This window comes from Neovison vison, chromosome 2 (genome assembly GCF_020171115.1).
Source record: "Neovison vison isolate M4711 chromosome 2, ASM_NN_V1, whole genome shotgun sequence".
NCBI classification, from domain to species: domain Eukaryota; kingdom Metazoa; phylum Chordata; class Mammalia; order Carnivora; family Mustelidae; genus Neogale; species Neogale vison.
The window spans coordinates 187388875-187416773 of NC_058092.1; the positions used below are offsets into that span (position 1 = coordinate 187388875).

At 38.5% G+C, this 27899-nt stretch overlaps 1 protein-coding gene and 1 pseudogene across 5 annotated transcripts in view; one reads left to right on the forward strand and one right to left on the reverse strand.

Annotated features, from left to right (window-relative positions):
* The window catches only part of USP54 (ubiquitin specific peptidase 54), a 119176-nt gene that overhangs the window by 60629 nt on the left and 30648 nt on the right, over positions 1–27899 (reverse strand). The window contains exon 1 of one of the 5 annotated variants that reach the window (XM_044239791.1): positions 14736–14806. The exons of the other annotated variants lie outside the window; for them this stretch is intronic. The gene's annotated coding sequence lies outside the window, so the exon portion shown is untranslated. Of the gene's footprint in view, positions 1–14735; positions 14807–27899 lie in introns of those variants that run through there. 5 annotated transcript variants of the gene reach the window in all.
* On the forward strand, positions 1163–27846 carry LOC122899255 (annotated as a pseudogene).

Here is a 27899-nt window from a genome sequence, read left to right on the forward strand (position 1 = left end):
GTTCAAGGAGCCAAGAGAAAAAAAAAAGCAGTCACAGAAAAAAAGATTCTCAGGCTCTGAATGACAGCATTATGTAGGGTAAGGCAAAAAGCTCTCACACTGGCTCTAGGTGTGTCAGAAACTAGAGGTGAGAGCCAGAAAGAATAGGGCCAAGCGAGGGAGTAACAAATGATCCCAAGAAATACTGATGACAAAACATTTCACTTAAGTTGTAGGTCCAACACCAAACAACATAATTCTTCTACTGTGCCATCTAGTAAGATATATGACAAAGTCAATTAAAAGTTTTACCCACATCAATCTAAAAACCTATTTTTAAAAAGAACTTCTTAGGCAATATTCAAGTATTTAGAGGTAAAAGAGCATGTCTGCACCTTATTCTGAAATGGTTCAGAAGAAAATCATATATATATATATATATGGGTGTGGGTATGTGAATATTTGTAAATATGGAAAGAAAGGGAGAATGGTAGAGCAAATATAGCAATAATGTTGACAACAGGTAAATGTGGCTAAAAGGGATATGGGAATTCTTTGTACCATTTCTTGTAACTTGTAACTTTACTGTAAGTTTTAAGCCATTTTTTTAAGTTGAAAGAGAACTGATATCTGCAAAAAAAAAGAATTTAAAATTATGTAGAAATTACTTTGTAAGGTACACAGTATTCATGATTTAATGCAAAAATGACTAAAATCATTAAGCTGGTAGATAATAGCCAGAAAATATTAGCAATCCCAAATTAAAATTTGAAAAAAAGAAAAAGGAGAAAAAGAGAAAGATAAATTCAAAACAGTATAGATATGAGGGTAAAATAGAATGGAATAAAGCTTTAATACTATTTCTATGAAAAGGAGAGTTTAAAATACAGTATAATGTCTAGTTGTTCTAAGAACAAGTGATGTTGAATAATTACGATATTATACAAATGGGACCAAGACTAAGCTTGGAGGTAGAAGACATGGGTTCAATTTCCACATTTTTACTACTTTGTATAATCCTAACTACTTAAACATCCTGAACTTTGTTTTGGGGGCTCTGTAAAACAATGGCACAATACAGATTTAACACGCTGGTTAAGATTTACTAATAAGCATGCCAACGTTCTAGCAAGTTTGCAAAACAGAGGATGAATAACGAATTCCACTGAATGAGTAAACCGCAATGCCTAGAAGTATGAAAGTAAATTCTGGTTTGGGGACCTCAGGATACTACAAAGTGGTAAGCCACCAGGAATAATTCCTCTAATTATATAAAAAGAACAGCAGGCCTCACATAAGACAAGGGATATATCAGAACAATTTACGTGCTTGGAGAAACATTTGAATTTTATTTAATTTTTTTTTACAGTTATTTTTAAAATACGAAGTTTAACTTTCTATTTGTAAAAAGGCAAACAGTTGAACCTACTACAAGGAACAGTGTAACATTTTAGAAGGTCTACAAAGAATGACCATGTCCAAGTGATAAATGATTCAAATGGAAAAACCATGATGAGTATCTGAGTTTCTAATGAAGGAACAGTAGCCCCATTAAAAGTGATTAACGCCAAAAGTAATACAAACACTAGGAAGTCAAACTGGCACTCCACTGAGATATCCAAACAATTAACCAGGAAAGTGGCTCATGTTTCTAGTTTCTATTATTCTAGATAGCAGTTTACTTACAATTTACTCAATTATAACTTGTATATATATATTGCTGGTTTACTTATAATTTGCAGTTTACTTATAACTTACTCAAGAAACTATAAGTGTTGCCTTTTGGCTCAGATCATGATCCCTGTGTCCTGGGGTGGGCTCTCAGGACATCAGGCTCCCTGCTCAGGGGGAGCCTGCTTCTCCCTCTCCTCCCTGCTCGTGCTCGCTCTACCTCTGTCTCTCTCTCAAATAAATAACAAATAAAATCTAAAAAAAAAAAAAAAAAGGAAACTATATTGCCCTGATAAATCAATGAGCAACTACCTCAATTCCATATGTCAATAATCCCCAACTACATCTATAGTATCTTGTTTGTTATTATAAGAATTAAAATTAATTTATGCAAAGTACTAATTCGATGTCTAGCATATAGTAATTACTGTATAAATGATTGTTATTACCATTACTTTCTAACATTTCCTCTTCATGAGTTCTTTTCCCTTTAAAGACATCCACACAGAGATACCCTATATTCTTGAAAAACAAAAACAGCAACAAAAAAGACCACCTTGAATTTATTAACTCCTATGCCTACTGTCCCAAATTTTTTTGGACCTTTCACTGCTAAATGTCTCTACAATTAATAATTTACAGCTGCTACCTCTACATGCTCACCATCAATCTCTTCAGGACATGGTACTGATCTTTACTCCACCACCACCAAAATCTTACTTCACGGAATATCTCCATTTAAAGAAATCTCCTAGGGGCGCCTGGGTGGCTCAGTGGGTTAAAGCCTCTGCCTTCAGTTCAGGCCATGATCCCAGGGTCCTGGGATCGAGCCCCACATCGGGCTCTCTGCTCAGCGGGGAGCCTGCTTTCCCCTCTCTCTCTGCCTGTCTCTCTGCCTACTTGTGATCTCTGTCTGTCAAATAAATAAATAAAATCTTTAAAAAAATAATAATAATAATAAATAAATAAATAAATCTAATTGCAAAACCTACTGGCTTTTCCATAGGCCTCATTCTTCTTAATTTTTCTGCAGCACTTAACACTGGCTACCTTGATGCTACATGATCCTAGAGTCACTGGATGCATTAATAAGAAAGAGAACTTATAAAATGAAATGACAGGCATGCCTGGGCAGCTCAGTGGGTTAAGCTTCTGCCTTTGGCTCAGGTCATGATTCCAGGGTCCTGGGATCAAGCACTGAATTCAGCTCCCTGCTTCTCCCTCTCCCTCTCCCTCTGCCCTCTCCCTGCTGTGCGCTCTCTCTCTCCCTCATATAAATAAATAAAATTTCTTAAAAAAAATTCCTTGACTACCCCGAGCCTGAAGATATAGCACCCACTTAACTCCTATATGTTTTCAAAAGATCTATTTAAATTTTATTTAAATTTAAATTTATTTATTTCAAATTTTTAATTTAATTTAATTTAAAAATTTAAAATTAATTTTAATTTAAAAATTAAATCATTTTAATTAAAAATTTTAATTAATTTAAAATTTAATTTAAATTTTATTAAATTTATTTAAAATTTTTATTTAAATTTAAATTTATTTAAATTTATTTACATACACAGTGTGGGGAGGGGCAGAGGGAGTAAGGAGAAAATCTCCAGCAGACACTCCACTGAGCATGAAGCCCTAAAGCAGGGTTCAATCTCAGACCCTGAGATCATGACCTGAGACCAAATCCGGAGTCAGAGGCTTAACCAACCCAGCCACCAAGGTGCCCCAAAATTTTCCATTATTTAAGATCAATGTTTCCCTTATACCAATGTTTCTATGATCCTCCCCCTACCTATGTTACCCTCCATCCCTAAAGGGTACAGAGTTTTATCGCACCCCATTTGAGAACAGGGACTGGATAGAGGTCAGAAGCCAATTGTGTTATATCCATATATCTGTTATTGCCAGACATATTATCACAAATAATTTTTTGAAGATTTTATTTATTTATTCATGAGAGACAGAGAGAAAGAGAAAGGGTGAGGCAGAGGGAGAAGCAGGCTCCCTGCAAAGCAGGGAGCCCAATGCAGGACTCAATACCAGAACCCTGGGATTATCACCTGAACCAAAGGTAGATGTTTAACCGACTTGAGCCACCCAAGCACCCATAGTATCACAAAAGTTTATCAAAGTTTTTTCCATTTGTCATATAATCCATCTTTCTGTTTATAAATTGTGACTCTACAGATATATATAAAGTATGAGCTATATATTTCTTAACTTTCCAAATTAATTGTTTTATCTTATCAAGGAAGGTATTTTTGTATTAATATGACTCAGTTAAAACTTCTGACTTTTCCTCACCATCACTATAAACATTTTAAGAGACATTACACAGCTTTGGGCTGGTGAGATTCTAGGGAAGAAGTTCTTTTTTTTTTTTCCCCCTTTTTCTTTTGATTTATTTAAGCAATGCCTGGGTGGCTCAGCCAGCCCAAGCATCTGGCTTGGGCTCAGGTCATGATCCCAGGGTCCTGGGATTGAGCCCAGAATTGGGGTCTCTGCTCTCCCACTCCCCGGCTTGTGTTCCCTTTCTCGCTGTGTCCCTCTCTGTCAAATAAAAAATAAAATCTTAAAAAAAAAAAAAGAAAGAAAAGAAACTACTATTAAAAAAATATATGCCAACAAACTGGATAACCTAGAAGACCTGGATAAATTCCTAGAAATATACAACCCACCAAGACTGAATCATGAAGAAATAGAAAATCTGAACATAAATATTTGTATTTATTTAACCTTTAATTTTCTTTATACTTATTTAATCATTATTACTACACAGCTCCTGGAACTTACTACATCAAAACAGCCTGCTTTCCTTTGTTGTCTCTAATATCACGTAAACTTCTAGGAAACTAGAAGCCAAAATTGGGAAAGAAGCATGTTACCTTATTACCTATTATTTCCTTGTGTAGTAGAGATACTAAATTGTATGTCCCACATTGTTCCCGATCTGAACACACTAGCTTCCTATGAGCAAGCTAAAAACTTTTCCATGTGTGAGATGATAGAAAACTGAGTCCTAACCTTTTTGCAGACCCCCACAATTAGAGGCAGATTTACAAAGAAACTAGGGAAGATTAAGCTTCAGATTCCATCTCTTACACAGGGCATCAAGGTCCAATACCTAATTTTTACTTTTATAAAATGTTTTCCTTAAACAGGAACCCCTCAATTATATGAGCTTCCAGGCCCCTAGAATCTGAGTTATATATATCTGGGTAATATGAGTTATATTACAGAAACTAGGTTTCTAAAGTATATATTATTGAGAAAATATGTAATTCAAAAAGCTACTTTAAATTCAGCAATATTAATTTATATTTTAATTAAAGTAACATGTAGTATGTGTTTTTCATTGTATAAAGTTCAACAGCACTAAATAGCTAAATTATACTGTTGATGCACATTTGGATTTTGCATTCTTTTTTTTTTTTTTTAAGATTTTATTTATTTATTTATTTAATTTGTCACAGAGAGAGAGAGAGCGCGCGCACACAAGCAGGCAGAGTGGCAGGCAGAGGCAGAGAAGCAGGCTCCCTGCTCTCGGGACTCAATCCTAGGACCCTGGGATCATGACCTGAGCTGAAGGCAGCAGCTTAACTGAGCCACCCAGGTGTCCCTGGATTTTTCATTCTTGAGCCCGCTGTAATAATTCCACTGAGGACCCACAGCTGACAGAATAAAAATGACAGGGCTAAATTTAAAAGACCATAGCTTAAGATTGCCAGCATTAGAAGTAATGCTCCAGAAGCCAATTAAATTTAGAAAAACATTTTATTCTCTGTATTAATGAAATACAAAGAACAATTACTTCACAAGAGTATATCCAGTACCTCAAAATTTGCTGCCATTTTTCTCAGACCAAAGTAATAAACCAGGCTATAGCCAAAGCCACTCTAATTATCCCCTACTGCATTCTTCATCAACAAAGTCAGCTTCTCTCTGCCTCTGTTCCTAAAAAACCCAAAACAGGCATTCAAATATTTGTTGAAATGAAACTGGCTTATCCATAAAGAGAGATGAGGCTTAGAGGAACACTGAGCCAGGAAAAGCCTGTCACCCTAAGAAACAGTGAGGTAAACAAGGTTCAGAGATCTACAGGTAACTAACATTGGAGACCTCATTATGAATGTGACATGAATATCGCTGAGATCAATGAAGACTAGAAAGGATTTGTTGCTGCAGAGCCTGGGGATCCTTTGACGAAACCAGATATAAGGCACAGGAAGCTTAGAAGGGGATAGGTCTCCTTAAGGGGATTTATTTCATAATAAAGTTCAATGATGTCTCTAAGTAAACATTACTAATTTCAAGTGTAGAGAATATGACATTTATGAAAATGATAGTATCAAAGTATCCCCACCAAGATACTATTATCTACAAGGAAAAGACAGTAACTTTACCATGGAGCAACCTGGTAGAAACCACCTTAACCAAGAGATCAAGGTCCACATCACCGGCAATAATATATACTAACATCATGTATCCCATGGTAATAATACACTGAAGACAAAACATTATTTATAGTATTCTTATCTAAACCATATGGTCTCAGTCCACTCATGAAAAAAACACCAGAAAAGTCCAAATTCAGGGACAGCTGACAAAACAAGTGATCAATACTCTCCAAAAACATCAAGGTTATAAAAGACAAAGAGAGACAGAAATGTTTACAGAATCCAGGAAATTGGGACGCCTGGGTGGCGCAGTTGGTTGGACGACTGCCTTCGGCTCAGGGCGTGATCCTGGAGTCCCGGGATCGAGTCCCACATCAGGCTCCCAGCTCCATGGGGAGTCTGCTTCGCTCTCTGACCTTCTCCTCGCTCGTGCTCTCTCTCACTGTCTCTCTCTCTCAAATAAATAAATAAAATCTTTAAATAAAAAAAAAAAAAATTATTAAAAAGAATCCAGGAAATTAAGGAATAACAACACCTAAAATGCAATGTGAGAACCTAGACAGGATCCTGGAATAGAAAAGAACACCAGGGGGCACCTGGGTGGCTCAGTGGGTTAAGCCGCTGCCTTCGGCTCAGGTCATGATCCCGGGGTCCTGGGATCGAGTTCCGCATGGGGCTCTCTGCTCGGCGGGGAGCCTGCTTCCCTCTCTCTCTCTGCCTGCCTCTCTATCTACCTGTGATCTCTCTCTGTCGAATAAATAAATAAAATCTTTTTAAAAAAGAAAGAAAGAAAGAAAAGAACACCGGTGGACAAACCTGTGAAATTTGAAAAAGGTCTTCAATTATTGGCAGTACTATACCAATATTAACTTCCTGGTTCTCATCATTGTACTTATAACATTAGGGGCACCGGGGTGGCTAAGTCGGTTAAGCATTTGCCTTCAGCTCAGGTCATGGTCCTAGGGTCCTGGGATCGAGCTCCGCATGGGGCTCCCTCCTCAGTAGGGAGTCTGCTTCTCCTTCATCCTCTCCCTCTGCCTGCTGCTCTCTCTGCTTGTCCTCTCTTCTCAGATTAATAAATAAAAGTCTTGGGGCACCTGAGTGGCTCAGTTGTTAAGCATCTGCCTTCGGCTTGGGTCATAATCCTGGGGTCCTGGGATCGAGACCTCCATCGGGCTCTCTGCTCGGCGGGAGGCGTTTCTCCCTCTCCCACTCCTCCTGCTGTGTTCCCTCTCTCGCTATCTCTCTGTCAAATAAATAAAAATCTTTAAATAAAAATAAATAAACAAAACTCTTTAATTAAAAAAAAATGACATTAGAGGAAGCTGGCTGAAGGAAATATGAAAATTCCTTTCTCTGAATTATTTCTGCAACTTAAGTCCAAAATTGGTTCAAAGTAAAAAAAAAAAAAAAAAAAAAAAAAAACCACTTTAAATTGTGCAAATAATTCACTGAAGGAGATGGAACCTTGGGCCCAGCAGGGAACTGAGGCATTTGGAAGGTTAATATCTATATGTATAAAGGTAGGTGGACTAAGATTTACAGGAAAAGAGAAGGCATTGACATAGTTTGTGATCCTGGTAAACCAGAGGCCAATGAAGCTCTCTTGTGAAACCTCTGGGTTCATTATGTTGGGTACACAGCACAGCAGTTAATGGGTTGTTCTATTAGTTTAGGAACCTGTTTCTCAGAGCGTGATTTGCCTAAAATAAACTATTATAAAAGTTTATAAATTCAAGTAAATATTTAAAAAATTAAAAGATTTTTCAAGTAAAAATTTTAAAATATTTTAATTAAAAATTTTAAAAAGTATTATTAGGGTGATGGAATTATGGATTTTTTTATCCTTTTGTCTATTTTCTAAATTATCCATAATTCATATATATATTATCTATAATTCATCATCTTACATAAAGTAAAGCCAAAAGTGGAATTTAAACTCATTTGACCTAAAGATACAATGAAATGACTCTGGACCAGAGGTAACCAATCACTGACGACACCTAAGACACCAAAGATATGAAAGTTGTCCAATAATTGATAACTATTTCTGGGGCTCCTGGGTGGCTGTCAGTTAAGCATCTGCTTTCAGTTCGGGTCATGGTCCCAGGGTCCTGGAAATGAGCCCAGTGTTGGGCTTTTTACTCAGCAGGGAGCCTGCTTCTCCCTCTCCCTCTGCCTGCCATTCCCCTCTGCTTATGTTCTCTGTCAAATAAATAAATACAATCTTAAAAAATTAATAATTGATAACTATTTTTTATTTAGAAATAGGGGGCTAGGGGCACCTGAGTGGCTCAGTCAGTTAAGCAGTTGACACTTGGTTTCAGCTCAGGTCATGATCTCAGGGTCCTGTCGAGCCCCGCATTGGGCTTCAAGCTTGGTAGGGAGTCTGCTTCAGGATTCTCTCTCCCTCTGTCTCTGCCCCACCCGACTTGTGATCTCTGTCTCTCTAATAAAAAAAGAAAAAAGAAAAAAAAAGAAATAAGGGAGTTGATTTGGATATCTATTTCCTTTCATTCTATTCTCACTGTGGATGCTGCTAAGGTTCAGATCCTCACCACCTCTGGACCAAGTCACCACATTACTGATTCACTGCCAAGCCTCCAATCCCACATATAGCTACCACAGGACTCCTAAAATATCACATTACTCCCCTTTTCAAAAATCTTCAATGGCTCCCAGAAGGGGCATTCTTTTGGCTAGAGAAAAATGGTAATTTTCTAATTCACGAAGGGGAAAATTAATGGATGGATTTTTTACAAGTTTCTCTCTCTTAACTTTTTCTTGTCTTTTCATTCTAATACTAAGAGGGCAAAATCATGAAAAATAGCAAACTTCAAGAAAAAAAAAGCAGTCAACTGGACCTACTTTGAGAGCATTTTTTCCTTATTGACTCATGCTCATGATTGTGACTTTTATACTGCATATTTCTATATTCACATACTCTGCCAGTATAAAATTAACTTTTATTTGTAGATTGAATTCAGTATGTCTGGCGCCTGCACAAAGTTTGAAATTAGATCTTACCACGATTTTCAGCCACAACTTCTACTCACTCATTCATTGATCAGACATTTCACTAAGCACCTATTATGTGTCCCTCACTCATACTTTCCAAGTAAGCTGGATTCTTTTCTGTGTAATGATACACTCTGTCTCTACTTTCTCAGTGCCTTGGCTCTAATATTGCCTCCACCAGCAACGCCTTTCCTATCCATTTCTTCTTGTTAAAAATCATAAGTATCTAAAAAAAAAAAAAAAAAAAAGTCGTAAGTATCCTACAAGTAAAAGCTGCATCAAAAGCCTTCCCAGGGGGCGCCTGGATGTCTTAGTCGGTTACACACCTGCCTTTAGTTCAGGTCATGATCCCAGGGTGCTGGGACTGAGCCCCACATTGGGGTCCCTGCTCAGCAGAGAGTCTGCTCTCTCTCTCCCTCTCAAATAAATAAATAAAAATTTTTAAAAAAAAAAGCCTTCCCAGATTCCCTCCCTCTCCCACCTTTCCATTTTCACTCATTTCATCTTCTTTTGTGCTCCCAGTACATGTGGAGCATTCCCATCCTCCCTCATGTTACAGCTATTTGTGTACATGGACTATAACATATATTCCTTAAGGGCATCTTTTTACAGAGGTTGAATATAATAGGCACTGAATCATTGAAAAGTTTAATTGAAAGAGAAAATTTTTGTTTGAAGGAATAACCTAGAACAACCAATCCCAACACCCTAATAAATTCTAACTTTCCTTAAGTAAAAGAGCCCCCCAAATGCCCATAGCTAGCTTGAGATACTGCAGATTTTTTCTAATCGAGATATACCAATTAAATCAATATTTGCTTCTGATTCAAGCTTGAAAATAAAGATGGATAAGCATCTACAACCATTTAAAAAAAGCTAAGTTATTTGTTGATTTATGGGCTGGTTATCTTAAACTCCCCAGTGAATACAGTTACTCAACCCGAACAATTTCCTGAGGGTTGGACTTGGGCAGCTTCAAATTATTACATCATGTACAACAAGAAGAACTGTATGCTGATAAAAAAACAGAAAGCCTTATTTTTTCCTTTCATAAAAACTTAGAAAACTGTCATTTACAGCAAATTTCCCAAAACCAGTTGGGAAGAAAATAAAAGAACAAGAAGATATGTTTCACTTTGCTATGACTGAAAAATCAAGAAATAATAGTTGCAGGCTACTTAGTCCATCCTTATAAGGATCTGGGAGCTGTATAGATATTTAATGACTTCTGAGGGAGGCAGCGTGATAGTAAAAAGAACAGAGTAGTTAAAAGTGCAGCCTCTGCAGGGCCAACTACATTGCATAACCTCAGGAAACACCATGCTCACAATGGACATCCAAGGGGTACCATTCCCAGGGAACACAATGTGAATTATACAACTTAGGGATCCAGAGTTAGAAGGTGGAACAGGTCTGGACTCTACCATCTAACAACTTACAACATCAAGACCAAGTTACTGAATCAGTTACTGAAGTCTCAGGTACCTGATCAATAAACTGGGATTAATAAATAACATCTAAGTTATGGGATTGTTATGAGGATAATGCACACATGTATAATTAGCCCAGTACCTGGTATTAGTGAGACATAAATGCTTTGATGATAATGATAAAGAATAAGATGAATCTACATTCCACAACCTGCTCCATCACTTTCAGATCATTTACTGCCTACAGTAAAGGTAATCTGTTGAGAGTACTCAACAAAATTATATATGCAAAATTCTTGGGAACAACACAAAATAGGAGCTCTGATTATGATGGCTGGAGGGGGCACCTGGCTGGCTCAGTTGATAGAGCATGTAACTCTTGATCTTAGGATCTTGAGTTCAAACTTCACATTGGGCACAGAGTGTACTTTTAAAAAAAAGTAAATCAATTTTGGGGCACCTGGGTGGCTCAGTGGGCTGAAGCCTCTGCCTTCGGCTCAGGTCATGATCTCAGGGTCCTGGGATCAAGCCCCACACTGGGCTCTCTGCTCAACAGGGAGCCTGCTTCCCCCTCTCTCTCTGCCTGCCATCTGCCTACTTGTGATCTCCCTCTGTCAAATAAATGAGTAAAATCTTAAAAAAAAAAAAAAAAGTAAATAATCCTAACTGGCCATCCCCTATACCTCTCTCCTTCCTTCTTCCTTTCTCTTTTACACACACAAACATACACACATAAACTTAATGTAAAAATCCTATGACAGGGCGCCTGGGTGGCTCAGTGGGTTAAGCCGCTGCCTTCGGCTCAGGTCATGATCTCAGGGTCCTGGGATCGAGTCCCGCATCGGGCTCTCTGCTCAGCAGGGGGCCTGCTTCCCTTCCTCTCTGTCTGCCTGCTTCTCTGCCTACTTGTGATCTGTCTGTCAAATAAATAAACAAAATCTTTAAAAACAAAATCCTGGGCGCCTGGGTGGCTCAGTGGGTTAAGCCGCTGCCTTCGGCTCAGGTCATGATCCCAGGGTCCTGAGATCGAGTCCCACAACGGGCTCTTTGCTGAGCGGAGAGCCTGCTTTCCTCTCTCTCTCTCTCTCTCTCTCTCTGCCTGCCTCTCTGCCTACTTGTGATCTCTCTCTGTCAAATAAATAAATAAAATCTTTTAAAAAAATTAAAAATAAAAAAAAATAAAAACAAAATCCTATGACATTAAACTATAATTGATAGCACAAACACAACCACATCAAAATGAGGGCAAATGTAATCTAAAAATAATGCATTCTCAATACAATTTACATGAACTACTGTATTGACTTCCATTACCTTTCTAATCCTGTCTACAAAACACTACCAAAAGCAAACTCTGATCTATCACTGTTTAGCTTAGAAAATTTCAGTGACAAAACATAGTCAAAACTCCTTGGCCTTAAATAACCCATGTACAATTTCCAACCTCATCTACCACTAATCCCCTTAAAACACACACAAAAGGGGCACCTGGGTGGCTCAGTGGGTTAAAGCCTCTGCCTTCGGCTCAGGTCGTGATCCCAGGGTCCTGGGATCGAGCCCCACATTGGGCTCTCTGCTCAGCAGGGAGCCTGCTTCCTCCTCTCTCTCTGCCTGCTTCTCTGTCTGTCAAATGAATAAATAAATTAAAACACACACACACACACACACACAAATGTGTGTTCTGTGTACATATCCAGCATTTTGCTCAATAAGGAATATTACTCCCTTTCCCACTCCCATCTTCCCAATGCCACCTAATATAAGTAATCCTTTCCACTCAGGAAAACTGTTTGAAAAAGCCATTCTGCTGGTAACTTACAGTAATAGAGACTAATGATAGTCACACCTATTAGGAAGCAAGAGTCATTTATATTAAATCATTTTCCAAAGAATTGTCTAAATACTGCTTCTTACCAATTGGGACATATTCCCTCCCTCAGGCACTTCATTAATCAGTACTTAACCAATATATCTGTACTTTATTAGAATACAATATAGGAAGTTACACTGCCTTACACTCAAGAGATGCTCAATACTTGTTAAATAAAAGAATAAATGAAGAACTAAACTTTGTGAAACATGTTTTTCAGTTTAGAGATTAACTCAGTTATAAGAATGATAAATCATCTCTCTATTTCTTCCCTGAATCTACTGTATAAATTATACCATACCTAAATCACACACTTTGTTTCCAAAAGGTCTGTGGAATAAAGATACTCTTCTTTATGGCCAGAAGGATTAACAGAATATTCTCTCTAAAACACACTGCTGGGGCGCCTGGGTGGCTCAGTGGGTTAAGACCTCTGCCTTCAGCTCGGGTCGTGATCCCAGGGTCCTGGGATCGAGCCCCGCGTCGGGCTCTCTGCTCCGCGGGGAGCCTGCTTCCTCCTCTCTCTCTGCCTGCCTCTCTGCCTAGTTTCTCTCAGTCAAATAAATAAAATAAAATAAAAAATTATAAAACACACTGCTAATGGCATCAAACCAGTAACAGCAGGGGTTAAAGGAAAGAGACTCATAGCAATTAAATTAGACCCCAGAATGATAACTATATTAGGCAAAATGATAACTATGAGTTGCATGAAGTTGCCATGTATTGTCCTCTGGCTCAATAACTTAGAGCTAGAAATTTTTTCCCTTAATTGTTTAAGCCCCTAATTTTTCTAAATTCAAGGGCATGATTGCAGCTATGCACTATTTAGGAATCATTATAAATACACCACTACCCAAATTCTTTTGGCACAAACAATAATGAAAGCATGATGGCTCTATCAACAAGAGGAAAATAGGAAGGGAAGCCACTGACTGCACCGGCTTGACTCATTACTGCTGGGAGAACACTGGTACTGAATGGCACAAGCAATTCCAGTGTGAGAGACCAAGCACATGACTGGGAAGGTGACAGAAGATATCAAGAAAAGAAGGGCATCTATAAAGAACCCCAACTCTACAGGGGCAGGAGGTGGAGGAATGGACAGGGATCCACTGAAATCTACTTGAAAAGCCTTTGCAATACTCAAACAAAAACATACTACCAGACTCCAGGTTTTGAGTCAGTTCAAATCCTAGCTCTAACACTCAAAACTGAGAGATCTTCAGCAAGTTATTTAACTATAAAATTATAATAGCAGTCACCACTTAATGAAAACCAACTCTGAGCTAGGCACCATACACATGGCATGTCCTTTAATTCCCACAACTAATCTGCCAAATAAGGACTGTTCTCATTTTGCAGAAAATAAAAACCCATGTCCCTTCTACCTATGCATGACTGCTTCCCAGAGGGACAATGCTACTATGTGGGATCAGAAGTAAATACAAAGTACTTAGCATAGGAACTAGCACCTGCCACATCATAGAAACTCAGGAAATCATTATAGTACAAGCACACCTATCACTTGAATAAATGACTCAAATGAACAGTAATAACATCCCACGAACAAGTTTTCCCTTACACTGTCTACCATAAAAATGACTTTAATTAGCAATACTTTTGGAGAACCAAAGGTGTGTGCACGTACAGCTTCTTAGTTGAGGATCAAAACATACAATCCAAAAAAATAAGAAAGTCCATTATTAAGGTGATATTCTTCGACTCAATCTGAACACTAAATATTAATATTTTACTCTCGAAAGGATTATAGATCTTGGAGATTTTATTGCAGGAGCTAATAAACAAATCTAACTTCCCCCAAAAATAATTCCCAGAAGCATTTGTTATCCTGAAGTATTCAGCAAACCATTTCCCAGAATTAAGAACATAATACTAAAATCTTAGTGAATTTTGCCAAAAACATTCTGCTGAGAGGAAAAAAGAATCATTCTGAGTCTAGAAGCAAATGCTACTTTCCCCCTCAGCCACAAAATAGATCTTTTCTTCATTATTACTTTTATCAGTATGTTAATACTGAAAATAAATATACTTCCATTTGAAGGAAACTTAAAATATTAAACCCATACCATCTGCTTTAATCTTAATGAGCTCAAGAAAATCTATGAGAATGTTTTTTAAAGCAGTAATAAAAATCAAGTTCCAAAGCCTTAACAATTGAAATAGACAGGAGAGAAGAGCAAAAACAACAGTGTATGACAGAAGCCCTCCTGAAAGTGAAGAGAGCCCTACAACCTCAATTTCAAAGTTTAAACCTTTGCTGTTAAAAGCAACACTTCACAAAGAATGACCAGACACAAAGACGAAATCCCTCCATCTACTTGCAGTTTTGCCACACAGACAATAACTTACCAGACAACATGTTCAAACTCCAGCAATCCCAAGGGCATTTATGGGGCAAGGAAAAACCAGGAATGAGGAAGACCAAGGGAAGAGCTAGAGTTGCGGGGAGGGGAGGGGACAGAAGGGAGGAGACAACAGCAACTAGCAACAATGGGAAATTGTGAATCTAAACCACAAAGGCTTCCTGCAGAACAGGATAACAGGGAAAGGGCAATTCTTTTTTACAACCTACCAGGAACTCAGAACTGACAATTTATGATAAAGCTAAAAAGATGGGGCCTCCAAATTAAATGTAAACAAAGTATACTTAAGAAAGTAACCAAAAGTAACTTGAAAGGACATATCACAAACTTCATAAGAGCTTAAGAAAAACAATTAAGGAGTCTGTTTTCTCTAGGGGCATTCCTGATGACAAAGGTCAACAATGTAACAATAAGGTTTGCAGAGTAGCAGCTGCTACCAGAGAGCCAGCCCTAAAAAATAGCCCTTTGCACTACACTCAAAAGGAGCACTAGAAGACACATTCATAGTACTTTAGAGAATAACCAAAACAATGTCATTGTTTGAATCCTTAATTCAGAATTCCAAAACTATCTGGACTTAAATTATATCACTTTAATAAGCAAAACACCTCCTTAAACAAGACATACTCTTAAAGAAAGTTATTGTGTGAACTGAGCTTTCTGAATTCAAGAATCAATTCTAAAATGCTTTGGATCTCAAAGGTTGCCAAAACCAAAGGCAAGGACAGTGAAAGATCTCCACCCCTTTCTCAGGGAAGAAGCCAAGTTATATCACCAAGAACAAACAGCAGGCAGAGTCCTGACTCCAAACATGTGATCACTCAGCCCAGAACTTACATTTGCAGGCAGGGCACAAAAGCCCCAGAGGACCAACACACACCCTTCTACGTATTACACCCAGTTATAAAATAACTTTATTGAAAGAAGTTGTTTTATAAGCATAGTCATTTTAAAAACTCATCAACAGAAACCCTGTCAAATATGAAGGTCTGTTGTATTTCTATAGGTTGCAAAAGAAAATATAAGTTGACTTTTAAAAAGATTTAATTAAGATTTATTAGTAAAATGAAACGGATTCAGGCACTGCCCAAAACTAATTAAGTTCTTATATTTTAACAATAGTTTAACATTTAATAGTTAATAGTTTAACATTTAAACTAAAACACTCCTTTCACAACAGTAAGAGTGCCCAAATTAAAAAATATATAAAAATAAAATTTAAAAAATTACTGCTTTTCTTTTGTTAACCATTAGCATTCTAACTCAAGTTTCCTAGTGGTAGGTATGGGTGGAGATGTCATTCCAAAGTGTGAGACATAGAATTTCTACTGATTAGTGCTAACTGCAAAAAAAGAATGTACAAATACCCAGGTCAAGCTCTCTAATCAAGTCATTCAGTGATGGTTATATATTTGTTGTAGGGCTAATCAAATAAAACTAGAGTAACTGGGAAAGAATTAGAGATCTTCAACCCTGATTACAATGTAACAACATAAATGACTTTTCATATATTAGCCAGGCAAGGGAGGTGATCCACAGGAAAATCTCACCCTAACAGGTTGTAATCTCTTCTGAAGCCCCTCAGAAAATCCTTCAAGTAAAATTCTTCTATATAATCATATTCCACCTTGTATAAGTTATTTCTTGGACCAGTTATTTCTTGAACTCAAAACTGTTGAGATTGAGACCTGAACTGTGATCAAGAGTTGGGACACATGACCAACTAAACGACCCAGGCTCCCCTATATTTTGACATTTCTTATTACCTTTTCAAGACTGCACAGGAGAGGGGGACCTGGGTGGCTCAGTGGGTTGAGCTTCTGCCTTCAGCTCAGATTATGATCCTAGGTCCTGGGATTGAGCCCAGCGGCTGGCTCCCTGCTCAGCGTGGAGCCTGCTTCTCCCTCTCCCTCTGCCTGCTGCTTGCTCTCCCTGCTTATCTCAAATAAATAAATAAATAAAAAGTTAAAAAAAAAAAAAGACGAGATTCTGTCTCACACAGAGACAACCCTGCATCAACCACTGGGCCTTCCCACCTAAAATAAATTGAGTAACTACAGGTGTCTGCGAGGTAAGTGCCAAGCTGCCTATAGGAGGATTTTTGTGAACACGATTGCTAGGTCAAGAGAGTAATATATATGGTTTCAGAAGTCATGTCTAAATGTCCTGGGATCCTAAACCTGGATGACTGGTTACACCAGTACTTTTCAAAATTGTACTTCCACAAAACTTGTCACATTGTTCAAGTACTATGCAAGGAGTATTACATATAATAGCCTTCCTTTGACCATAAGAGATAAAAACCTCTGGAAAAAAAAATATATAAGTATCATTAGCAAGGAGAAACTACCTCTAAGACTTGAATAAAGCAATCAAGAGAAATAGGGAGTAGAGGCAGGTTTAATAGAACACAGGCTAAAAAGTTCCTACTTGGTGTGACACTACAACCTTTCATAATTGGTCTCCACTAGTAAGCAAGGTAGGGTACAGCAGAATGTTCAATTTAATGAAAGAACATTCTGCCTCTCTTAAAGTCATAGAAGAAAAATAGAATTTCTCTAAGAAAAGCCAAAGTGACTCCCTCCTGGAGTAACCCCAAAGCAAAACCATTTTTGTTGGTTTTTATTTCTGAGATGCTAATGATAATACTGATGTTGGCAGTAAAGGCAAGAGCTGAGTGGCTCCAGAATATGAGCCAAATTGGAAAATAAAAGCCTCTTGATTCTAGCACTCCAGAGGGTAGTGAGGAAGTCTGTGGACTTCTAAATAAACTACGGAGGCTTGAAGTGGGGAGGAACAGGGTAGAGATTGGTTTATATCAAGTGGAGCCCATAGAAACAGTAGCATTTGATCTCTAGGTTATATGCTCATAGGAAAAAAAAAGGGGGGGGAGCTTAATTCAAAGCTGTAAAACTGAAGTTTTGGAAAATGAAACTAAGAAACAGACTTGATCTTAGTTAACAAGGAATCCCTCAAAAATATTTTAGCTTTGGGACGCCTGGGTGGCGCAGTTGGTTGGACGACTGCCTCCGGCTCAGGGCGTGATCCTGGAGTCCCGGGATCGAGTCCCACATCAGGCTCCCAGCTCCATGGGGAGTCTGCTTCGCTCTCTGACCTTCTCCTCGCTCATGCTCTCTCTCACTGTCTCTCTCTCTCAAATAAATAAATAAAATCTTTAAAAAAAAAAAAATAAAATAAAAATATTTTAGCTTTTGGGCACCTGGATGGCTCAGTGGGTTGAGCCGCTGCCTTCGGCTCAGGTCATGATCTCGGGGTCCTGGGATCGAGTCCCGCATCAGGCTCTCTGCTCGGCAGGGAGCCTGCTTCCTCCTCTCTCTCTCTCTCTCTCTGCCTGCCTCTCTGCCTACTTGTGATCTCTCTCTGTCAAATAAATAATAAATAAAATCTTTTAAAAAAATAAATATTCTAGCTTTTTGACCCTGTACTCTAAGGGAGAATATACCGGAAAGTCCATGGAAAACAAGAAAAACTATACAGCTAATTTGTATCTAGTTTTCATTCTGAGATTTATTCACAGTGTTGATAGTGTGTATACCTTAAATATCTGATCATTTCACTTAAATACAGAGTACTGAGAAGAGTTATATCGCAAACAAAGAAGAGAAAAAAGGGAAAAAATCTGATTCTAAGGTCATATTTTGGAGAAACGTTGGCTACTAAGAACAGGCCTAGGTAGTAAAACCATCCAAGAAAACTTGTGTATTTCTCACACAAATGGACTCTTTAAAAAAAAGAGGAAAGGGGCACCAGGGTGGCTCGGTAGGTTAAACGTCATCCTCTTAATTTTAGCAGGGGTCATGATCTCAGGGTTGTGGATTCAAGCCAGGCTTGGGATTCTCTCTTCCCCTCTGTTTGTCCACACCCCTCTTTCTCTCAAAAAAAAAAAAAAAGAGGAAAGGTAGTCGGAGACCATTTAGTTGGGTTTCTACTATTACAATATCATCATCCTTTTTTTTTTTTTAAAGATTTTATTTATTTATTTGACAGACAGAGATCACAAGTAGGCAGAGAGGCAGGCAGAGAGAGAGAGAGGAGGAAGCAGGCTCCCTGCGGAGTAGAGAGCCCAATGCGGGACTCAATCCCAGGACGCTGAGATCATGACCTGAGCCGAAGGCAGAGGCTTAACCCACTGAGCCACCCAGATGCCTATCATCATCCTTTAAATTCATATATTAAATTACATTTTGCATTCTAAAAATTACTTCAAATAGCATTATCATTATGGCCAACATATCTCTAGAACGAGGGATTAAATTTTCTTAAATTAGACTGAAAGCTCCTAGAGAGAAGTAAGAATGTGAAATATTGGGGTGCCTGCGTGGCTCAGTAAGTTAAGCCTCTGCCTTCTGCTCAGGTCATGGTCTCAGGGTCCGGGGACTGAGACCTGCATCAGGCTCTCTGCTCAGCAGGGAGCCTGCTCCCCTCCACTTCTCTGCCTGCCTCTCTGCCTACTTGTGATCTCTCTCTCTGTCAAATAAATAAATTCAAAAAAATCTAAAAAAAAAAAAAAGAACGTGAAATATCTCTCAAGTATACTGCAGGATCACCTAAATCTAGTCTCACAGAAAGGAAAAAAAAAATCTATCATTCTCTCTTATTTATTTATTTGTTTTTAGAGAAGGGGGAGAAAGAGAGTGGGACAGAGAGAGAGAGATGTGGCAGGGGCAGAAGAAGAGAGAATCTTAATTCCACTATTGGGTATTAACCCAAAGAAAACAAAAGGACTAATTCAAAAAAATATATGCACCCCTATGTTTATCACAGCACTTTTTATAATAGCCAATATATGGAAGCAATCTGCATCCATCAGTAGACGAATGTATAAGGAAAATGTGGTATATATACAATGGAATATTACACAGCCATAAAAACAGTGAGATTGTGCCATTTGAGAAAAATGGATGGACCTAAGCAGTATTATGCTAAATGAAATAAGTCAGACTGAGAAAGGCAAATACATGTGTTTCTACTCATAAACACAGAATAAACTGATGGTTGCTGGGAGTGGGGACAAAATGGGTAAAGGGAAGAGAGAGGCTTCCAGTAATGAAATGAATAAGTCAATAAAAGGCACACCATAAGGAACACAGTCAATCATATTGTACTAATGATGTAATGGGACAGATGGTAGCTACACTCATGGTGAAAACCAGTTAAATCACTAAGTTGTACACCCAACACTAACATAGCATTGTGTGTCAACTACACTCAAATAAAAGGAAAAGGAAAAGAGAGAACCATAGAGTCTACAATTGTGGTAAGTGTCAGCAAAGTAATTTATATTTTTGGCAATATTGTTTCCTGAATTATTTTTGGTCCTCTCTAACAGTAGTGAAAGCCTCTGAGATTTCTACCATACTTGAGCAAACTTCAACTGATTTTGGGTAGAGTTACCAATAATTTGTTTGATGTACATGCCAGGGGCACCTGGGTGGCTCAGTCGGTTAAGCATCTGCCTTCAGCTCAGGTCTTAATCCCAGGGTCCTGGAATCGAGTCCTACACTGGGCTCCCAGGTCAGCAGGGAGCCTGCTTCTCCTTCTCCCTACTCATGCCCTCTCTATCTCTTTGTCAAGTAAATGAATAAAATCTTTTTTTAAAAAAGTACATGCTAAATTTTTCTCTATATTCAACTGAACCTTAAACATCACACAGTTGTGCCAGGACAATTTAATGTGGAAAGAACAGTCTCATTAACAAATGGCATTGAGGCAACTGGATACCCATATGCAAGAGAATGAAGTTGGACTCCTGACGCACACCACATGTAAAAATTAACTCACGATGGGGTCAAATGTCCAAATGAATAAAAACTATAAAACTTTTACAAAAAAATATAAGCATATATCTTCATGACCTTGAGTTAGGCAGTTTTCTTAGATATAACATAAGCAGAAGAAAAAATAGATAAATCTGAGTTCATCAAAATTAATAAGACAACCCAAAGAATGGGATGAAACATTTGCAAATTATATAAGGGACTTGTATCTAGAACATACAAAGAATTCTTACAACTGGTAATAAAAAACAATCCAAATTATAAATGGATCCCTTTTAAAACTCCAATTAAAAAAGGATCTGAGTAGATATTTCTCCAAAGAAAATATACAAATGGATAATGAGAACATGAAAAACTACCCAACAATGGAGTACAGAAAGAAGCAGGACTCACTTTACACTGGAGAAACCTGACAACCAGTGCCTTAGCCAGGTGATCAAGCTCAGTATCAAGAATGATAAATCACATCAATAAAACATACCCTTGATATGATTGGATGAAAATGATACAGTATCTCTGTTATCCTCTACTCAAAAACCTCAACCCCAGTCTAATCATGAGAAAAATAGGAGACAAATTCCAATAGAGGGGCATCTTAAAAAGTACTTGAGCAGTACTCTTCAAAACTGTCAAGATCATCAAAAACAAGTATGCAAAACCATTACAGCTAAGAGGAGCCAGCAAGAATGGACAAGTAATGTAATATAGAACTTTATTTTTCTTAAAGATTTATTTATTAAAGAAAGAGGGCACAAACAGGAGGGGCACAGGGAGAGGGATAGAGAATCCTAAGCAGACTCCATGCCAAGTGTGGAGCGATGCAGGCCTCCATCTCATGACACTGAGATCACAACCTGAGCCAAACCAAAAGGCCGATGCTTAACCAACTACACCATTCAGGCGCCCCTCTAATGTGGAATTTTAAATAGAAACTTGGAACTGAAAAGAGATATTAGGTAAAAACTAAAGACATTTGAATAAACTATGGACTTCAGCTAATAACAATGTATCAATTTTGGTTCACTACTTGTAACAAATGAACCATACTAATACAAAAAAATTAATAACAGGATAAACTGTGGGGGAGAACCATATGAGAACTCTTTCTACACTCTGTCCAATAAACAGCAGCAGCTGCCACTTGGTAAACTAGATGGCTTCAAATGCTTGGCAAACAACTTCTATGTGTATGAGATTTTGAACAGTTGTTTTTAAAGAATATAAAAGCAAAGAAAATCAGTCTGTCATTACATTTTATACTCTGACATTGTCATTTAATTCAGGACAGAATGCAATCACCATTTCCCTAAATGAAGAAACCAACAATAATACTACTGAAAACACTTATGTCCGAAGTACATGGAGACAGATAATTCACTCTGACAAAAAGAAGGCTGAAAATGTTGTCAAAAGGGCACAGCAGCAAAAGTCAGAGTGCATGTCTTGTGTTTGCAAGGAAAGAAAAAACAGATGAACAGGGCCGCCTGGATGGCTCAGTTATTAAGTGCCTCCCTTCAGCTCAGGTCATAATTCCAGGCTCCTGGGATCAAGCCCTGCATCAGGCTTCCTACTCCACAGGAAGTCTGCTTCTCCCTCTCCCACTTTCCCTACTTGTGTTCCCCTCTCGCTGTGTCTCTCTCTGTCAAATAAATAAATAAAATCTTGGGGGGGAAAAAAAGGAAAGAACAGATGAACAAAGCAGGCTGAAGTGATATTCCCTGGGCATCCTCTTTGTTAAACAATTACCAACAGTACCCCCACATGTCTGTAGAAATCCTTTCTATCGATTCTTGGGCATATTTCCCTAGAAAACTCCTTCAGAAGCTGACTTAAAAACCATCAGTTTGAGGGGCATCTGGGCGGCTGAGGCAGTTAAGCGTCTGCCTTCAGCTCAGGTCATGATACCAGGGTCCTGGGATGGAGCCCCACATTGGGGGCTCACTGCTCAATGGGGAGCCTGCTTCTCCCTTTCCCTCTGTCTGCCACTCCCCCTGCTTATGCTCTCTCTCCCAATCTCTCTCTCTCAATCTCTCTCTCTGTCAAAGAAAAATAAAATCTTGAAAAAAAAGAACCCATCTGTTCGATAGACAATCTGTATCCAGAGCTCACAGAAAACAGAGAACTAAAAACCTTTGGTGGGTAAAAAGAGGACAGAAGAAAAAAAGTGGGCAGGTATCTACCTTCATTGAAGGGACATAAATACCACTCCTGAATTGGCAATCTGAACTAGGAGTAAGGGAAAAGGGAGATCAGGCAGCACAGTATTAATGGTTTAGGAAAAGAAATTGGACCTTTGTGACAATTTATTTCCTTTTCTTAAATAAGCAAAGAATTTAATTGCACAGTTCACAGAAAGAAAAAAAAAAAGACCACTAAAGATAGGAAAAAGGTCCTACCCATTTATAATTAAAGAAATGCAAAAAAAAAAGATACATATATATCATTTTTCAGATTGCCAAATATTTAAGATTTCAGATTGCCAAATATTTAAAAGTTGGATAAAATCAGTGTAAGTGAAGGTACAGAGAAGGATAAATTCTCATTTACTCTTGGTAGTATTAAAATAAATTTGGCAGTATTTCTCAATTTTAAAAGCTTGTATCTTTGTCTCAACAATTCAACTTCTGGAAATTCACCCTTCAGTTGCAAAGATAAATATAAATGGATATTTATAATTGTACTACTTGTAATAAATAAAAACTGGCAATAAGTCGCATTTGGGAATATCTACAGAGGAAATAATATACATAGGATTTACTTTAAAATAACCAATGAGGGTGGGCACCTGGGTGGCTCAGTCATTAAGCATCTGCCTTTGGCTCAGGGTCATGATCCTAGAGTCCTGGGATCTAGCTCCGCATCCAGCTCCCTGCTCCACAGGAAACCTGCTTCTCCCTCTCCCATTCCCCCTGCTTGTGTTCCCTCTTAATCACATGTTGACTAGGAGACATAAGAGGTAATACAGATAAAACATGACTAACCACAAATTTAATAATTTTCTTGAGGCTGGTGATGGGTACATGTGGTTCATTATATTCTTTCCCTTATTTTTGATATGTTTGAAATTTGCTATAATAAAAATATACAAACCTATGAAACAACATCATTGAAGAGGACAGTGGATAAAAGTATTGACCTACATAACTTTGGAAATTACTGGAGTCTTTTAGACTAAAAGGACAGGGAATCATGCATTAGCATTGCACTCTAGCTAAAAAAGCTGTTTCCCACAGGTGTACAGGTTAACAATTCTCAAACCACTATACATGTATACTGAACCTGAACAATTAGGTAACTGAATGGTGGATGGTAGAAGGTTTCTCACTTTTAGAATGGGAGATTACAGATAAGCAGGAAGAAAAGGCTAAAACGATCCATGTGGTAATGGATTAGAATTAGAATATGAACTTGTGTTTCACCTAATAAAAATATGGATGGTTACATCTAGAAATATTTATAGATCTATATGTATGAGTATACATATGTATGTATATATATTGACTTATTCTGTCAGCTAAGAATGCTTAGAATCAATGACATCCCAGCTGTAACAAGCACACCAAGAGACAAGATCTTAGTTTCTAATACCACTCTCCAATGAAAGAAACCCAGTTTTCTTGGAGAAATGTCTGATTCCAGGACTGCAAAGGAAATACACAAGATAAGCCCAAGCATCTTGTAATGTCAGAAACTAAGGAAATGGTGAAAACAAAACAAAAATCCTAAACTGACAGAGGTATCCGAAAGGGACACAGAAGACAAATGGCATGAGCTTCCAAAAGCCAAATCTAAAGTATAAAATAAGAATAAAATAAAGTATAAAATAAGAATCTACGAGTTCATACTGATAATAAGGAAATAATTAAATAAACAAATGGAGAAGAACAAATTTCCCTTGCAGAAGTATTCCAGATAATTTATCAGCTACCCGCCCCTGCAAAGATAAGGACCATAAATCCCACTCCTTAAGTGCATGGAGCTCTTGTTCCAAAAACTACAGCATGGACAGGCACCTGGGTGGCTAAGTCAGTTAAGCATCCAACTCCTGATTCAGCTCAGGTCATGATGTTGGGGTCATAAGATCAAGGCTCATGCTGGGACGCCTGGGTGGTTCAGTGGGTTAAGCGGCTGCCTTCGGCTCAGGTCATGATCCCAGCGTCCTGGGATCAAGTCCCACATCGGGCTCCTTGCTCAGCAGGGAGCCTGCTTCTCCCTCTGTCTCTGCCTGCCATTCTGTCTGCCTGTGCTCACTCTTCTCCCTCTCTCTCTCTCTCTGACAAATAAATAAAAATCTTAATTAAAAAAAAAAAAAAGATCAAGCCTCATGCTGGGCTCTGCATTGGGTATGGAGCCAGCTTAAGATTCTCTCTCTCCCTCCCCAACGCTCTCTCTTAAAAAAAAAAAAAAAAAAAAAAAAAAAGTACAGCATAGATAAAGGGAACGGGGAGACTAACTTTAGCAGAGAAACTTGACAACCTCAGCCAGGTGATTAAGATCATTATCAACAATGATAAATCATGTCGATAATATATACCCTTGATATGATGTGATAAGAATAGCACTATGTCTGTGATCTTCCACTTGTGAAAACTAAAAAAGGGAAACCTCACTAAAGTGGACTCTAGATGCTAGAAGGAGAGGCTGGAAGGGGGAGCTGTACCACTCAATATCAATTACAGGAAAAACTGTCAATTATAAATCCAACAGAAGAATCATCACTGGAAAAGAATTGTCAACTAAAGGTCCCAACAGAGAACTATGTAGACTGCGTCTCATATTTTTAAAAATCTACTAATTCTGCAACTCAGGCTTTGAAAAAATCACCCTACACTCTTGCTTTTCTCCAATGGACTTTTGTTCAAAACAAACCCTCCCAACTTCCTCTTTCTCCATTAAAATAATGTTCCACTCCTTTGTTTGTGAGATTTGCCTATGGCTTTGCCATAGCTTGCATAGCCTGAATTGCAATTCTCTGTTATTCCCAAGTAAAAGCATTTTTGCTGGTATAATAAACAGTGTTGCTGGTAAGACTGTTTTATTTCTAAGGTTAACACACCCGGGGCAACTGGGTGGCTCAGTCATTAAGCATCTGCCTTCAGCTCAGGTCATTATCCCAGAATCCTGGGATCCAGCCCTGCATCGGGCTCCCTGGTCTACAGGAAGCCTGCTTCTCCCTCTCCCACTCCCCCTGCTCTTGTTACCTCTCTCGCTGTGTCTCTCTATCAAAAAAATAAATCTCTTTAAAAAAAAAAAAATAAGGTTAACACACCTCAAAACCCACAACCCCAGTCTAATTATGAGAACAACATCAGACAAATTCCAGAAGAGAAGCATCCTAAAAATACTTCACTGGTACTCCTCAAAACTCTCAGGTCATCAAAAACAAGGAAAGTCTGTGACAGCCAAGAAGAGCCTAAGGAGACATGACTACTAAATTAATGCAGTATCCTGGATGGGAGCCTGGAACAAAGAAAAGACATAAGATAACAGCTGAAGAAATTTGAAGTGTTTAATAATAATGTACCAATATTGATTCATTAACTGCAATAACTCTACTCTAAGATGTTAGTAATAATGAAAACTGGGGGCGCCTGGGTGGCTCAGTGAGCTAATCCTCTGCCTTCGGCTCAGGTCATGATCTCAGGGTCCTGGGATCGAGCCCCACATCAGGCTCTCTGCTTGGCAGGGGGCCTGCTTCCTCCTCTCTGCCTGCTTTGTGATCTCTGTCAAATAAATAAAATCTTTAAAAAAAAAATAATGAAAACTGTATGAGGAAATATATAGAGAACTCCATACTATCATCTCAGCTTTTCTGTAATCTAAAACTGTTCTAAAAAACATGTTTTAGAGCGCCTGGGTGGCTCAGTGGGTTAAGCCGCTGCCTTCGGCTCAGGTCATGATCTCAGGGTCCTGGGATCAAGTCCTGCATTGGGCTCTCTGCTCAGCAGGGAGCCTGCTTCCCTTCCTCTCTCTCTGCCTGCCTCTCTGCCTACTTGTGATCTCTCTCTGTCAAATAAACAAATAAAATCTTAAAAAAAAAAAAAAAAAAACATGTTTTAAAGCTTATGAAAAAAGGATAAGAATTTAATAAAAATCAGTTAAGGGGCGCCTGGGTGGCTCAGTGGGTTAAAGCCTCTGCCTTCAGCTCGGGTCATGATCCCAAGGTCCTGGGATGGAGCCCCGCATCGAGCTCTCTGCTCTGCAGGAAGCCTGCTTCCTCCCCCCACCCCCTCTCTCTGCCTGCCTCTCTGCCTACTTGTGATTTCTCTCTCTCTGTCAAATAAATAAAATCTTAAAAAAAAAAAATTATAAAAATCAGTAAAAACTGTTCTAAATAATGTGTTTAAAAGCTTATGGAAAGGGACGCCTGGGTGGCTCAGTTGGTTAAGCAGCTGCCTTCGGCTCAGGTCATGATCCCAGCATCCTGGGATCGAGTCCCGCATCAGGCTCCTTGCTTGGCGGGGAGCCTGCTTCTCCCTCTGCCTCTGCCTGCCACTCTGTCTGCCTGTGCTTGCTCTCGCTTCTCTCTCTATGACAAATAAATAAATAAATAATCTTAAAAAAAAAAAAAAAGCTTATGGAAAAAGGATAGGAATTTAATAAAAATCTGATTTCTTAAAATGCATTTTTTTTAATCTCATGCAAATGAAAAATTATGTAACGGGGCGCCTAGGTGGTTCAGATGGTTAAGCATCTCCCTTTGTCTCGGTCATAATCTCAGGGTCCTGGGATCCAGCCTTACATCAGGCTCCCTGCTCAGCAGAAGTCTGCTTCTCCCTCTGCCCCTCACCTGGCTCGTGCTCTCTTTGTGTGTCTCTCTCAAATAAATAAATAAATGTTTTTTAAATTCTAAACAAAAAGAAAAACTATGTAATAGAGAAAAAATAAATCTCATGCAAATAATTTCTTGTGTCTCTACTACTCCAAAAAGGATACATCCCAGTGAAATACTATCTCATACGAACCAGCCTAAAGATTATAAAGACATTAGGTTTGTTTTTGTTTTTATTTTTGCTTTTGTTTTTTGCTTTCCAGTGGTGACCACCTCCCAATGAGAGGACCTCCTCCACCCATCCCTGGAGGAAGAGAAGAGTAAGCACAAGAAGTGCCTCATGCAGAGCCCCAATTCCTACTTCATGGGTGGATGTGAAGTGTCCAGGATGCTACAAAATCAGTACCATCTTTGGCCACGCACAAACAGTAGTTTAGTGTGTTGGCTTCTCCACTGTCCTTTGCCAGTGTACAGAAGGAAAAACAAGACTTACAGATGGATGCTCCTTCAGATGGAAGCAGAACTAAAATCACCCTTATGGAATTAAGGTCTTAAGTTTATTTGGAAGCAATGACCAAGT